The sequence below is a fragment of the Xenopus tropicalis genome, chromosome 7 (genome assembly GCF_000004195.4).
Source record: "Xenopus tropicalis strain Nigerian chromosome 7, UCB_Xtro_10.0, whole genome shotgun sequence".
Taxonomy (NCBI): Eukaryota; Metazoa; Chordata; class Amphibia; order Anura; family Pipidae; genus Xenopus; species Xenopus tropicalis.
This window is the reverse complement of record NC_030683.2, coordinates 79,799,217-79,816,390: the sequence shown is the minus strand read 5'-3', so window position 1 is coordinate 79,816,390 and position 17,174 is coordinate 79,799,217.

Here is a 17,174-nt window from a genome sequence, read left to right as displayed (position 1 = left end):
TGTAGTCTAGTATCTATATCTCTTAGCTCTCCATCTTTTGCTCTTTGGGACTTCTGGGAACTGTAGTACAGCAACAGGAACAGACATTCCTCAGGCTGGACATTTCATTTCTATATTAACACCTGAAATGATGCAAGGAAGGGATTATATTTAAAGCTCTGTTGTATCTATGTGAACATCATTATCCCAGCTCCAGGCCTGAATGCCTGCTTAACAGTAAATTTATGATATCTCCTTTCCCTGACTTGTTATAATGGGGATAATTGAAGTCAGTTGGCTTTAACTGGCTGCTTGAGATATGTCTTTGTGCAGATGTCTGGGTCACTGGACAACACATGAGACTTCAGTACTCAGTGGCATTTCAAATGTTTCTGTGCGCGTGTTTTGCTAATCATGTCCTAAGGGGTTGCATGAGCAGAATGTTGAATGTTTTAGATCAATAAGAACTTCAGTTATATCCAAGCATCTCTGTCTGAATTTATTGTTTGTGATTAAAGTGTAAACACCATTAGTGACACAGTCTGTGTTGCAATCATGGCACACACTCTTTGTTCCTATTTATTAATCTTTACGTTTCTCCTAATCTCTCTGTCTGTGCCTCAGCTAACTACATTCTCTCTCATGGGACTAATAGTACCCTGGGACTGTTTGTAGTTCCCCTCTTTCCTAATCTGCACTGGTTAATAACTAGAAATAGAGCACATCTCGGGTTATAATAACAATATAAAATCATGTTCCACTGGCTATAGTGAAATATCTCCATCTAATTAGAAAATGGCTTGTAAATGGCCAGAGTGTATTAAATTGTGTACATTGGAGTTAACGATCTGAAGTGTGTTCTGTATTTGTGCTGGAAAATAACAGCTATTAGGGTATTTTTTTGCCTCAGTCCAATTTTTACCACTGCCAAATGTAGCCGCAATCATAAGGATGATTAGTAACTGTCACATGCAATTGACAAGAACTATATATTATGTTTCCCTGGTTCCTGTAGGGTACTAGCAAGCAATCTACCCCATAGAAAACAATAACATCTATTTTAATTAGTTACTAGTATTGAAAAGTGCCTTTATTGTATCATTGCATGTAAATACATGGACAGCTAATAGTGATTAGCAACATTTTTCACCAGGCATGTATTCGCTGCAAAATTCTGCATTTCACCTTTGGCAATTTTTTTTCTCTAAACCACAGCAAAAATAAAAATAAATGTCCGTTTGTCCGTTTACTTCAATGCATTTTGTGTGGAAATCCATTGCAAAAAATTATCCATGCAGTTCACCAAATTTTTACCATTTCACATTTTTTTTAGCAAAGCAAAATGGGACATATTTTTAAATTACTTATTTAAAAAGCCCTGCAGTGAATGCAGGGGCTATGCTATTGCTGAGATAAGATTGCTCTTCTGATCACTGTTGTCGACCACAAGCCTCCATTAAGAGGATAAGAGTTAAGGAAGAGCCAAAATGTCTCTGCATTCCCTGATGTATTATTTAGACTGTAAGCTCTTGTAAGCACGACCCTCTGATCCTATTTTTATTCTATAACACATGTCTGTTAAATTATTGCAAGACCCCTGTTTGTAATAAATTCATGTAAACTGCTGTGTTACTTGATGGCGCTATAGAAATAAATAATGATGATCTCACAGATCTGCATTTCTTTATTTCCCCTTGGCAAATAAAAAGAACATGCAGATAAAACATATACTGTACATTTTAAATCCCCCACAGAGATGCATAGGATTTATCAGTTGGTGGAAAAATCCCAGCATTGTGGAAATAGTATTTAATCCAGTGGTATTTTATAGAGATAATCTATCAGATAGGACGTTTGCCTTTAGCCACTAAACAGGCCTGTAAAATAACATGGGATTAGAAAAGATTAAAAAATCAATTAAGGCCAGTACGGGACAGTTGGTAAGAGCTGGCTGTCCAGCCTATTCTCACCTACTGCTTAGCTGCATTGTGGGTTTAATATCCCTTCACTTTAGCTTTGCTATCATCCCTGCTGGCATGGTATCATCTTAGTTTTTCTATGGTCCATAGGCATTCTAATTCTATAATAGAGCATGTTCTCTTTTTCCTAGTATTTCCTTTCACATACACTATAGGGGGTCATTTACCTACCACAAGTGCAGTATGCAAAGTACAATTTTAGGTGCAATTATTCTGCTTTTTCCCCCATAATTCCAGCATATTTGAATATGCCACCTTCAAGTGTAGCAGTAGCTCCAGGGTTCCCTTGTGTCAAGAGAATTACAAGTGCAAAATTGAGAACAGGAATCAGTGTAGGCAGTGGCAGTGTAGGCAAGTACAATGAAGGGCAAAAATTCAACTGCACCAAAAGTTTTGTGATTGCATTTTTCATTGTAAATGACCCCTGTGGATAGTGTTTCCTTATGAACAGGATAAATTCATCGCAAGTTTCAAATTAGCAATGATCATCCTGCATGACAAGCAACAAAGGGATATTTAAATAGTGTAGAGAGATTTCAAATGTTTGAGTCAAGTGGCAGTTAGTTATTAACTTTTTGCCAAGTTTTGGCTTGAAGAAAACATCCAATGGTGGCAAAAAGGAGTTGCTCTGTAAAACAAAGGTAACATGGCAACTGTGAAAAAACATCCGATGATTTCCATGTGCTTTGCAAATTTTTGCCATTTTGAAACTTTTGGTGAAATGAAACAGGACTGATTCACTTATTACTAGTGGCAGTGAATCAGATTACAAAATGAGTGCTCTGGAGTAATTATGTTCTAAATATATAAATACTATAATCCCTTACAACATCATCGTTCTAGTTGGCCTTGAGCGTAATTTAGGGTGAAGACACACCGAGCTACTAGTAGCAGCTACTTTTTCACAGCTACTAAACTCCAGAAAATACCCTGCCATAGACAATACTGAGAAATGCCTCAACAAAACACATGTAGAGACAGTTATCAGTAAATGATCAGCATTGGCTATTTTAGTAGCCACTACATGTAGCTGCTATTAGTAGCTTCGTGTGTCTTCACCCTTAGGGGCCCATTTACTTACTCACGAACCGACCGAATGCGTCCGATTGCGTTTTTTTCGTAATGATCGGTATTTGGCGATTTTTTCGGAAAATTATCGCGACTTTTTCGTTGCCATCCGAATGTTGCGTAAAATCTGGCGATTTTTTCGTAGCGTTCGGATTCATTCAAGCTTCAGTATGGTGACTTTTCTTGGGCCAGGTTGGAGCTGCAGGGTGCCATTGAGTCCTATGGGAGGCTTCCAAAATCATGCTAAGTCTGAAAGTTTCGCCCGCTGCTTACGAGCGCTCAATACGAAAAAGTCGCGACAAGATACGAGCGAATCGTAATGGCTACGAAAAACTCGCGTTTTTTTGCGAAAATCGTGTTGGTAACGAAAAAGTCGCGACAATTTCCGAAAAGTCGTAAAGGCGCCGAAAAAATCGCAAAAAATACGAAAAAGACGCAAAATGTTCGTTGTCCAATCAGAATTTTTCAAATTCGAATTCGTGTCTTAGTAAATCAGCCCCTTAGAGTTAAGTCCTAAATTCAGAGTTACCAGTGAAGAAAAATGCTGCCGGCGCTCTACATCATTTCATTGCAGTATAATGAACATACAATCACTACATCAAAGTACATAAATCTAATTACCACTAAGAATTTCCACTGGTACCAAATATGTTACGTAATATTACTCCTTTACATGACCGAGCCTAACCTATCTTTTCCCAGTATTTCCCAGACTCCATTTTGTGTCCGTACAAAGTATTTTTATACTCTTAAGGACAACCTGGTAGATCCCATCTATAGATGCCATTTAAATAATGGCCTCTGGTGGCCATCTGGTAGAATGCCTACTTGGTTAAACTAGTAATTATGTTTATAGAATTGTCTTTCAAACATTCGAACGTCAGTGTTTCATTGTGCAAGAAAGTATATTTCTATCATTTTATTTGTTTTACAATTTAAAGTTATCAGTATAATATCTTTTTTAGGAAGTTCTGGGAAAAATGCTGCAAAAACATAGCAATTTGCATCCCAAATTTGCATTTTAAAAAACAATGTACTGTGTTTGTAAATTAGCCTTTATGTGTTCAAATAGTTAGCACAACTTAACAGTTCTTCCAATGTTGCCATATATAGGTTTTAATAATACTGTTATCATCATTTATTTACTTATAGTGCGCAGTGCTTAGAGTGGTGTTACTTGTGTCACGTGACTCAATGAAACCTGTGTATTATAATAAATATTGGACCCTCTGTTGTAAAATATAAAGATATTAAAAGTCACCTCACAGTTTCATGACCTGTATCAATGCACTTGGCCTTGTGCCTTTATATGGGCATGGAACCAACTCCTTGATGACTTATAATATCCTTAAAGTTAACAATAGGGGGATAGTATAACAGACTAGTAACTTACTATAAAATATCAACAAGAGTTAAAACATATAAAAAATGATTTTCTTGAGGGCTACATGACATTTTCCAGACCACCTGCTCCATTTTTAAGGCTATAATCTGTTCAATCTGTTAAATATTTCAGTTTATCCTAGAAACCCTGTAATTGAGCAGCAGCCAGGCTACTTTTATTCTGTTCTGTCCTAGTGACCTGTTGACTCCATTCATTGCCATTGTTTGTACCCACTGATGGCAGGTTTACCCCTTTGTCTTCTAATTCACAATGGTGTTTAGGCACAATCAATTAACTTCTGTATTCCCCTATTCCATTTTAATCTAATCACATACAAGAATGTTGTTACTTCACTCAAGGACAAAGTTGACATGAAATGCCACAATTTGAGGATACATCCCATCTGTGCAATCATATCCTACTTGTAGTCATTTTTCACTCTGGCAGAAGACAAGGTCTCTCCATATTCATTCCCAGCTCTTACTCCCTATGTGCCTTCTTTCATTAAGTGTAATCTCTTTCCCCCTCCCAGGCCTAGCTATTATTTGCCTGTTTATCCCCTCAGCTGAACTGTTAACATCCTCTATTAAACAGACACTCTGTAAAAGCATCTGAGGACTAATCTTCTGCTTTCAGCTCCTGCCATTTTTCCCTACTTTATGTTGCCTTTCTGCACTGTGGGAGTTCAGTCATCCCTATTTCTGTCACTGGCCCCCATTATCTGTTTTTCATCCTTAATATTCAATTGTCACAGCAGGCACAGCATTTCCAATGACAGAATTCCATTGGTACAGTGGGGTGTATTATACTCTCTCACACCAACACAGTGTTTTGCATAATGTTTCAACTGGCTAGCATGGACTGACACAAAACCCAAGCATAACCACATAAATAAGGAAAAAAATCAAATATATAACACATTGCCACGCACCGTGGGAGAGATAATAGAAAAGGCCTGCATTTACATATGTTTACAGAGTAAGAATCTTTGCTAATTATATATATCAACAACAGGAACATAATTTGCACTTCTAAAAATAAGACCATAAAAGTCACCCTGTCATCTGGCTAAAAAGCAACACATATGTCTCATTATTCTGTTTTGACCTCTGAATAGTCCCATAATCACTGCTTATTTCAATGATTTCTGTATAATATCAATTAATTGAAAATATTACCTTCGGCAATGTCTATACAGGAGTTTGTGCTTCCCAATGCACTGCTTTTTATGTGTATCTATGGACCATACATATAGAGAAGGTAATTTTCTATTGCAACAATTGCACATTGAGTTGATGTTCAGGCAAAGCTTTTACAAGTAAAAAAACAGATTGGAAAATATTAGGGTAACTTTATAACAGTATGGCATAATGACAACAATTTTACTTTTAGGGGGGAGTGTTAGCTCATATAATTTTAGTGATTTTTTTCCATAGCAACCAACAAGTCAATCAGTTAATGTTTATTGATCATCCATGATTCAAAGTAAGCATCTGATTTTTTCAAATGTTACTACACCTTGATCATGAACATTTTATTACCCCCAATATTCTTTATATATACTATAAATAGCACCGCCAGTTGGAAGAAACAATGCTCCCCAGTTTATGGGGGTGCTCCCCAACTAATTCTAGAATCAAAAATGAAAAAATAAAGAAGACATATTATGTGACATGATATTATCTTTGCTATTTTGAGTACTTAAATATCCTGTCAAATAATCACACTTGAAATATTAGAATCTGATATATGGACATGCACAAGCCTTTAAAAGCACCTGGGAAATGAATGAAAGTTCTAGTGAGTACGGAATATTGACGATATTTATAATGCTGACTATATCAAGGTGCATGGACACTTATAGGCTTATTTATCAATTTTCGAGTTTGTGAATTTGAGAATTTTTTTCAAATTCATAAAAACTCATATAAACCTCATATAAACCTCAAATAAACTTCAAGTAAACCTCAAATTTTTAACTTTACAAACTTGAATACAACTCAAAGACTCGAACATCTTGAATTGAAACAACAGCTTGACTTTGCCTAGCACAACTCCCATTGATTTCTACATGAACTCACAAGTTTGTATTTTCAGGCACTTAATAAATAACAGACATTCAGATTTTTGAACCATAACTAGAATCTTATCGCAAAAGACTCAAATTTTGAAGAAAAATTCAAATTTGATTCACATTAATGTGCATAACTATATATACAGTGGCTTGCAAAAGTATTCGGCCCCTTTGAACTTTTCCACATTTTGTCACATTACAGCCACAAACATGAATCAATTTTATTGGAATTCCACGTGAAAGACCAATACAAAGTGGTGTACACGTGAGAAGTGGAACGAAAATCATACATGATTCCAAACATTTTTTACAACTAAATAGCTGCAAAGTGGGGTGTGCATAATTATTCAGCCCCCTTTGGTCTGAGTGCAGTCAGTTGCCCATAGACATTGCCTAATGACTAAATAGAGTGCACCTGTGTGTAATCTAATGTCAGTACAAATACAGCTGCTCTGTGACGGCCTCAGAGGTTGTCTAAGAGAATATTGGGAGCAACAACACCATGAAGTCCAAAGAACACACCAGACAGGTCAGGGATAAAGTTATTGAGAAATTTAAAGCAGGCTTAGGCTACAAAAAGATTTCCAAAGCCTTGAACATCCCACAGAGCACTGTTCAAGCGATCATTCAGAAATGGAAGGAGTATGGCACAATTGTAAACCTACCAAGACAAGGCCGTCCACCTAAACTAACAGGCCGAACAAGAAGATCGCTGATCAGAAATGCAGCCAAGAGGCCCATGGTGACTCTGGACGAGCTGCAGAGATCTGCAGCTCAGGTGGGGGAATCTGTCCATAGGACAACTATTAGTCGTGCACTGCACAAAGTTGGCCTTTATGGAAGAGTGGCAAGAAGAAAGCCATTGTTAAAAAAAAACCATAAGAAGTCCCGTTTGCAGTTTGCCACAAGCCATGTGGGGGACACAGCAAACATGTGGAAGAAGGTGCTCTGGTCAGATGAGACCAAAATGGAACTTTTTGGCCAAAATGCAAAACGCTATGTGTGGCGGAAAACTAACACTGCACATCACTCTGAACACACCATCCCCACTGTCAAATATGGTGGTGGCAGCATCATGCTCTGGGGGTGCTTCTCTTCAGCAGGGACAGGGAAGCTGGTCAGAGTTGATGGGAAGATGGATGGAGCCAAATACAGGGCAATCTTGGAAGAAAACCTCTTGGAGTCTGCAAAAGACTTGAGACTGGGGCGGAGGTTCACCTTCCAGCAGGACAACGACCCTAAACATAAAGCCAGGGCAACAATGGAATGATTTAAAACAAAACATATCCATGTGTTAGAATGGCCCAGTCAAAAACCAGATCTAAATCCAATGGAGAATCTGTGGCAAGATCTGAAAACTGCTGTTCCCAAATGCTGTCCATCTAATCTGACTGAGCTGGAGCTGTTTTGCAAAGAAGAATGGGCAAGGATTTCAGTCTCTAGATGTGCAAAGCTGGTAGAGACATACCCTAAAAGACTGGCAGCTGTAATTGCAGCAAAAGGGGGTTCTACAAAGTATTGACTCAGGGGGCTGAATAGTTACGCACACCCCACTTTGCAGTTATTTATTTGTAAAAAATGTTTGGAATCATGTATGATTTTCGTTCCACTTCTCACGTGTACACCACTTTGTATTGGTCTTTCACGTGGAATTCCAATAAAATTGATTCATGTTTGTGGCTGTAATGTGACAAAATGTGGAAAAGTTCAAGGGGGCCGAATACTTTTGCAAGCCACTGTATATGGACTATTGTAAAGCCATTTACATTGTTTTTGTATATTTTGACAGTACTGGTTTCCATCAATAAGTGAGTGGGATGCCACCAGTATGATCTTTTATTAATTGAGGTGAATTGTGTTGTACACAGGGTTGTGGGGCTATTGTGAGATTAAATAAATGGCACTTTTTTAAATTCTTTTATATATGATTTGAGTGCCCCATGTCTCCTTTAATTTTTCATTTTTGATCATTTATATATAAAAAGGGGGGGGGGGGGGCATAAACTCTTATGCCCCAGGCCTAAACAAAGTTAAGGCCCTTCTGGATGTCTGTAAAAACTGCTTACTTTGGTGTTAACACATCAACTTTCAGGAAAGCAGAGCATGGGATTTTTTCCAAAATGTGTCACCTTTTCACATTATACTACAAAACCTTGGTTTAAGTACACTTTTCCTTTGAAACAGGCACTCCAAAGCAAAATGTTCCAATATGAATGACAAAAGTACGCTAACAAGGAGGTTTTTAGAATACAGTATTAGACTATTGTACTAAAAAAACAGTATTTACCAGCAAACAAAAAAAGTTCATGTTTGTTCCTAGGTTCGCCAGTATAATTAAAGGGATACTGTCATGATTTTTATGGTATAAATTTTATTTCTAAATTATACTCTACCATTTACATTTCTATACTTGAACTTTTTTTAGTTGTAATATTGGGGAGTAGGCAGCCATCTCAGTGCATTGTGCCTGAGTCTGAACTTTCATAAGGAGCCAGCGCTACACATTAGAACTGCGTTTCAGATATTGTTTCTCCTACTCCCATGTAACTGGAGGAGTCCCAAGCGGACTTGGATTACTTACTATTGAGTGCTATTCTGATATCTACAGGGAACTGCTATCTTGCTACCTTCCCCATTGTTCTGCTGATCGGCTGCACTCCAACTTGCAGCTCAGCAGTAAAGTGTGACTGAAGTTTATCAGAGTACAGGTTACATGACTGTGGCACCCTGGAAATGAAGAATATGGCTAGCCCCATGTTAAATTTCAAAATTAAATATAAAAAATTCTGTTTGCACTTTAAAAATGGATTCCAATGCAGGATTCTACTGGAGAAGCTCTATTAAATGATACGGTTTGAAAAAAACATGTTTTCCCATGTCAGTATTCTTTTAGCCCTGGGGCGAGTACAAGTGTAAAGTAAAAATATCTCATATATATAACACAGGGAAGTAAAGCATGAATTTAGATGTCACATGTAAGAGCATTCTTAAGGGCGAAGCAGTCACTGATCACAGGGCAGTAGCTATAAGTGTGCTTACACTGCCCGTTAACATTCTTTAGGACTGATTTCTTTACATAGAGTACAGGCACCCTAATTAAAGGATCTAGCTAACATAACCTGTTGTGGTCCAAAGTGTTATGCTTCAGTTCTTTTAGCTTTAAGAATGCTGGCAATGTTTTCTAAGGTAAGCCTCTAATTATCAACACAATACATTCTGTACATACTGTTTCAATAGATATTAGGTATCTAGAATAGCAGTCAGAGTTTCAAATATTATTGGGCAGTACAGTATAAGTGCCTCTATGCCCTTTTATTTTAATGGTGTTACAAATCAAAGGATCCAGACATGACATCTTAGTGACATTAAGCATATGTCAAAGTCATTGTTGAGGGAGCCTTTAAATTTGCAGGGGCCTCTGAGGTATATGGAGAGACATGTCACATGCAGAGAATAATGAAGATTTATGGAGGCTTAGCCTTCTCAAAAAGAGACCAACTTCTATATGATCATATATAATTATATATGCTCAAAGAAAAATGTCACCTTCCTCCCCTGCTGGCCTTTATGAACTTCTCTGTAGTGGGTTTGCATAGGCACACTTGCAACAGTGGAGGTGGTCCGGTGACACCCTGCTGTACCCACTCTCTTTTTGTAGCTCCTGTGTCTCTCCATAAGGCTTATTGTGATATTATACAGCAGCCCTTGTAACCAAAAAGATATAATATGACTCTCCATGCTGGCAGTTAGAGATGATTGAAAAATAGAAAAATGTATCTTTCTCACACAGTAAGCACACTTTCAATTTGCAATTTCTTGCATGTGTAGTAAATCTTGCATACAGGTGATATCCTTAACACTAAAAGGTTGGTCTAATATACCTCATCCTTTAGTCCAGAACCAGTGGAATTACATGTGACTTGCATTACAGGCACATTGCTAAACAGTGGGCACGACTGGCTGCTTAACAAGTAGGATTATAAACTGTTCAAGTGGGAAGGAATGAACAAAATATGATCCATATAGTAAATGATCTTATATTATGGTATATGGGATATGTTTATATCCTTAAATAAAATTACCTTTGTGAAATAATAAGCAAGAGATAAGGCTTTACTAGACATTGCTTTAGCTGATATATCATTTAGTAATGCCATATTTGGAAAATAGCACCCATTAAATGTACTCATTTGAGACTAATTTGTACAAAAAGAATCGGGACAGGATAAACACAGGGGCAGATGGAGTTGCAGCTGCAGGTCCTTCACACATAACAGACTTATGACAGATTGTGAATCCACAGAATAGCAGTTGACACTGGATGTAATTCTCCCCTGTTGCATTATGTCTTGTGTTCTTGAGGGCATAAATTGAGCTGTTGGCTGAAACATCATGCTTTTCCTCATTCTGAGCCAATAGATGCCAGGTAACAGGTTTCAGTCATAATCTCACAATAGCCCCAAGGTAGCCTATAAATGACCTGTGTGAATAAAATATGGAAGGTAAATGCCTGACACATTGTGTGTGTGTTGGGGTTGTCAAATCATTATTTCCAAACTCGCCTAAACAGTGACAGCTCATACACAATCATGCCTGTCTGTATGTGCAATCACGTATCATAGCCTGAATGTTAGGAGCAAAAAAATCACAATACAAGATAGAAGTTACATGTGCTGAACTCCATGTTTAAATCATTTTTGAAGATTCGCTGTGAAAGTATAATGTTTTATGTCCAATGCAATGCTCAGTTTTGGGACATAAGGCTGTGAAATGATATCTACAAAACACCAAACATTAAGATCTGTAAGAATAGAGAAAGATTAAGGTGAAAAACACAGAAGACAGAAGCTCTTATTTACATCCGCAGATGCAGTGGGCAACTTGTGCTGTTCCCCACAATGAATGTAACACATTCCACATACCATTAACTTCCTAAAAGGCACTTGCTCCTTGCACTTACATATAGATTAGTCCTTCCTGCCTTCTATTCCTAATGCTATTAAAACATGAACCTACACACACCGAACACAAGAAATTATGCCACATGGACTTCAACACAGTTGTATCCTATTTGTGTCGAAATGCATTTGCAGTTAATTTTGCCAAAAACATGGTTCTCAAAATTGCACTTTGCTCTCTGATTTGCGGATAGCTCTGATGTGTCATTGTTTCAAATTATTATGGAAACATATACAAATGGCTTATTTGGCGAGTGTGAATATTAGGTGATAACTGATGATCAACTAGCCCCCATGGGTTAATGGCTTGCATTAACACATCTGGCCAATTACAAGTGACTTGATTGCACTAATATCCACAGGATCTCTGTCCTATATAAACAATTGTCACTGCAAGGTTCTTTGAATTAGCTGCATGCCATTAGTGATACATTCTATTGCTGGTTTTGCCCATTTATGGGGTTATGTAATAAGACATGGTAAACAGTCAGCAGGTAGCATTAACATCGAGTTACTGGGTAAACTTTAGACCTTTTATGCATTATTCTGTTAGAGACCTGGCTTTTGACCCTGGTCCTCATTAAATTCTACTTTCAACTCTCTTGGTCAAGCCACTAGTTATTTATCTTGTTTTCACTAATAAATTACTTTTCCCAGCTGTCCAGATGATATTTAATATATTTCAGCATAGTGATGATCTAGTTACTACATATAGTACACAAGTATAAACATTCCATTTCCTGCTTTCCTTAGACATATGTTTATATCAGCTGACTGATTATGAATTGTTTATCTTTTATGCCTTTGTCAGATACATGCACAAACCTAAAGGTCTACACAGAACGCTACTTTAGAATTAATGCTACGTAAAACACTTATTTTTTTTATATAGAAGGCAAACACTTCTTTGTTGGTTCCTAAAGCATATTGAAGGCAACAAATAGGCACATGTATTACTTGTTATTTAGTATGTTTTGGGCCCTGCTATATTTGATTAGATTGGTACTATTGGTGTTAAACACTTAATGCTTAACAACTGAAATGTGAAATGTTTCAAATCCTAGCTCAACAATGTAGTAGACCATAGAACTGGGTGCCTGGAAACCACTATAGTAACCTATTGGTATATCTAGTAGACAGAGTATGGTGAGTGACTGGAGTGTAATATCTTATTCTTTCAATCAGAGACTCTCCATGAGGTCCTTGGGCCTGGATAGAGTGTAATCTATATATATTTCTTAATATTACAGAATGCATGTTGTAGGATTAGATAATACTTTAATTATATTTTTCTTTTAATATTTCTTCCACCCACCTTATTTCTGCAGAACATTATAGGTGCTTATAATTTAAGTACTTTTTTAAATGTGCATACATGAGCAGCTCTATAAATATATAGGAGCCATATATAACTAAACAAATATACAAACACATATGATTGCTAGGGTTATTCTGCTGGTACGGCCACACTCCAGCATTTCTAGTAAACAGCAACTAATAAGTCTTTATTCAGGGCTTCTCAGGGATCCTGTGCAGTGACACTCTCTCCGCCTGTGCATGAAGTGAAGAAATGCCTGGGAGCGGGTGTCAGACACAGTTACAGTGACACATGATATTTATAACAAAGTGTGGAGGAAGGTGTCTCTTTGCATTAGAGTAATTCTCCATTGCAGGATTCTCCAGGACGTTGCGCTGAGGGGCCCAGTGTGGTGACAGGAGGTGAGTTACTGCCGGTGACACACCTGATGGCTTGTTCCAGGGTTGCACAATGTCAGGCCAGACAAGCAGCGCACAGTTATTTACCTTACATTACCATTCGTTCTAATCTATAGTTTCAACTGTAGATTACCTTTAGCACAATTATTATTAAAAAACTTAATTGTGTAGGAATGATCCTAAAGGAGCTTTCATTGTAGGACATGATGAGGGGTAGGAGGACTTATATTGCCAGTCTACTTTTGGGACTGATAATTTGCACTTGAGAAGTGTTGTTACCTAGGCATGGTTTAAAAAATATAAATGTGTGCAGTATTTAAAGTACTTGTTCTAAATTAATACACACTGCACATTAAACAGATGAAATATCTTTCCGTGTTTCACAGAACTACAGTATATCTTTGTGGAACAGTTGTCCTTATTTAAATGTTCCTTCTATAGTTTCATTCTGTGTCTGTGGCAAAAGCTCAGTCTGCCATATGTGTCTGTAACCTCTGTGTGACAACTTTCTGACTGACATTAATGCAGTGTTGGTTTTAGTTTTGCCATGTTAGCAGTGTAAACTTTTCTAATATCTTGGTATTAAAAATTAAAATTCAAAATTGTTTAAAAGAACACTTTGAGAAATTTTACATTATTTACATTAATTTGTTTTGAGGGTTAACATTTCATTTTATAGAAGCATTCTATCACTTTATTTACTAGAAAACTCCTGAGCTGAGTTAGGTAATCTGCTCAGTGGAAGCCCAGAGAAAACTGATGCAACTTGTGAAAAATCTTCTTGGGCATCTTCCTGTGTAAAAAAAACTAATGCAGAAAATAATAAATTAAAATATTTTCTAGCAAAAAAGAGGCAAACACCTGCATTGTGATTTTTTGCACGTGAAATCATTTGAGAAAAGATGAGAATGTTTCTCAGATTTTTTCTAGACAAGGCCGGTCCCTGGGCACAATGTGTCACCATGTGTTGTAACATGAATTTGAGACAGAAATCAAATATAACTGAACTCTATGGAGTGGGTTAAGGCAGAGAGGTCTATGGAAGTATTGGAATTAAAATGACAGTAAGAAAGCATGGAGGTATTGGAGTTAAAATGACAGTAAGAAAGTATGGAGGTATTGGAGTTAAAATGACAGTAAGAAAGTGTGGAGGTATTGGAGTTAAAATGACAGTAAGAAAGTGTGGAGGTATTGGAGTTAAAATGACAGTAAGAAAGTGTGGAGGTATTGGAGTTAAAATGACAGTAAGAAAGTGTGGAGGTATTGGAGTTAAAATGACAGTAAGAAAGTGTGGAGGTATTGGAGTTAAAATGACAGTAAGAAAGTGTGGAGGTATTGGAGTTAAAATGACAGTAAGAAAGTATGGAGGTATTGGAGTTAAAATGACAGTAAGAAAGTATGGAGGTATTGGAGTTAAAATGACAGTAAGAAAGTATGGAGGTATTGGAGTTAAAAATGACAGTAAGAAAGTATGGAGGTATTGGAGTTAAAATGACAGTAAGAAAGTATGGAGGTATTGGAGTTAAAATTACAGTACGAAAGTGTGGAGGTATTGGAGTTAAAATGACAGTAAGAAAGTGTGGAGGTATTGGAGTTAAAATGACAGTAAGAAAGTGTGGAGGTATTGGAGTTAAAATGACAGTAAGAAAGTGTGGAGGTATTGGAGTTAAAATGACAGTAAGAAAGTGTGGAGGTATTGGAGTTAAAATGACAGTAAGAAAGTATGGAGGTATTGGAGTTAAAAATGACAGTAAGAAAGTATGGAGGTATTGGAGTTAAAAATGACAGTAAGAAAGTATGGAGGTATTGGAGTTAAAAATGACAGTAAGAAAGTATGGAGGTATTGGAGTTAAAAATGACAGTAAGAAAGTATGGAGGTATTGGAGTTAAAATGATAGTAAGAAAAAAAGTCTGCATAGAAGGTCCAATAATTTTAAAGAGTAGAACACTGTACAATATAAGTACAACTGTCAGTGCCAATTATGAAAGTAATGATTGCATTAAGCTCAGGGTCTCTGCGGTGAAGTGATCTTTAGATTACAGTCTGATGAGACAGATCATTGCAGTTGTGGTCATCTACCTATATGTAGGCTGCTCAATAAATGTTCAGCTGATTGGCCACTACACACAGAATGTGCCTATGTGCAGCTTTAGGCAAAAAGTAACATACATGAATACTGTGAATAGGAACTATAATTGAAGTCTACAGGAAGTATAGCAGGGTAACAGACTGATCCACGTTTGACCACAAGGCACATACATTCTGGAATTAGCAGGACAAAAGGCAGGGTGAAGGCACCTTCCACAGAAGCTCCTAATGACATAGAAAAGTCAAGGACTTAATCCTCTAAGGATTCCTTACAGTAGGCACTGGCCTCTAAATTGCCGTAGTTTATTTCTGTTCCTCTGGCTGCCTGATTTGTAAAGCTGAACTCTTTATGAGGTTTAATCTGATATTTATAAAGTCTTATCACTTTAGATTCTTAATTGCAGAATATGAATGTAATTGGGAATAATGTTCTAAAATGTGCTAATTTGTTTTTAATGTTGCATAATATACTGTTCTGCTTCTCTTACAAACCCTTATTACATAGTGGTGTTTCAGGGCCTCTTTGCTAAAATCAGGGATGGATACAGCTAAAATTGAGCATTGTAAGACAAACCCTACGCTACTTTTTTTCTGTACTTTTTATAACCCTACATTTTCTGCTAATGATTTTGCTACAGATACTGTGGATAATTCCTGGAGGGTTTATATTACATTTCACAGCAGGGATATAAAAAAAATTTCTGCATTGGTAACATACATAATAAGAGGATGAAAAACACTGCAAATGCAACAAATGTGCAGGAAAACTATAGACCACAACAAACCCAACACTTTGCTTATAATAAGGAGGCTGACACTACGGATACATTTTCCTTAGATACAAGTGGTTTAAAGAGGATCTAATGATTGCTACACATGTCAGGGCATCACATATAATTTGTTTATGGCAAAACTGCGTGACTAAGGGCATGTCCCACCCCCACCAAGAGATTAAAGGTGGCCATACACTGGCCAATTCTAGCTGGCTGATTCTAGCTGGCGATATTGTTCCCTTAGACTGATGCAGCAGCTTATTGGCCCTTGATGCGGTCCCTGAACCAACAGACACCAGGGCTAAACAAACGAATTAGCCGATATCATCCACCCGTTGGTGGGGATACGGGAGAAGATCCGCTCGCTTGGGGACCTCGCCAAGCGAGCTGATCTTAGCGTGTATGGCCACCTTTACCTGGTCAAAAGTGTGATCAAAGATCAGAAAAAAAAACAAAAAACCTGGTTAGTGACTTAATGGGCTAAATACATACTCCTGCATAGCTCATTAGACATCAATGTGTGTGACCAAATTCGCCTACTGACTGTCAGTAATTTAGTAACTGTCAGTAAATTGGACTGTTTTTTCCTGAGTGGTACCCTGATCTGGTAAATTCAGATAAGCGTAATGCATAAAGTATAGAAGATCTTCTACAATCCAAATCTCTCTGTAAAACTATTGATTGCATGTCTGTTAAAGTTTATAAGTAGCAGAACTGTTGTGTGCACCCAGTAATATATGCCCTTTAATAGTATTTGGTGGCTCATAAGGTGTTTGTATTGTACAGTAAATCAACTCAAATGTTTTATTAATAGACATCAAATCAATATAACTGAGGTCTTTCATAGCTTCTGGGCATCTATGTGTTCATTTGCCTGACCTGTTCTTATTTCTTGGCTTGTGCTTTTTTCCTGATGCAATGAATTGATGACACCCACAGATAATAACGTAGAGTGGGTTTGGGAAATCCTTACTGATTGTCCTGAAGTCTGGAACACTAAAATATTTTCTTTGTAGTATAATGCCATGGCACACACAATACAACTACAAAGCAGTCTTTTGTGCTTTTTAAAGGAGATAGGGCTGAATTAAAAGCTAAAATTATGTGCCCCCTTGAAAAACCAGTGAAAAGTTATGTTTGCTGAATTTGTATAA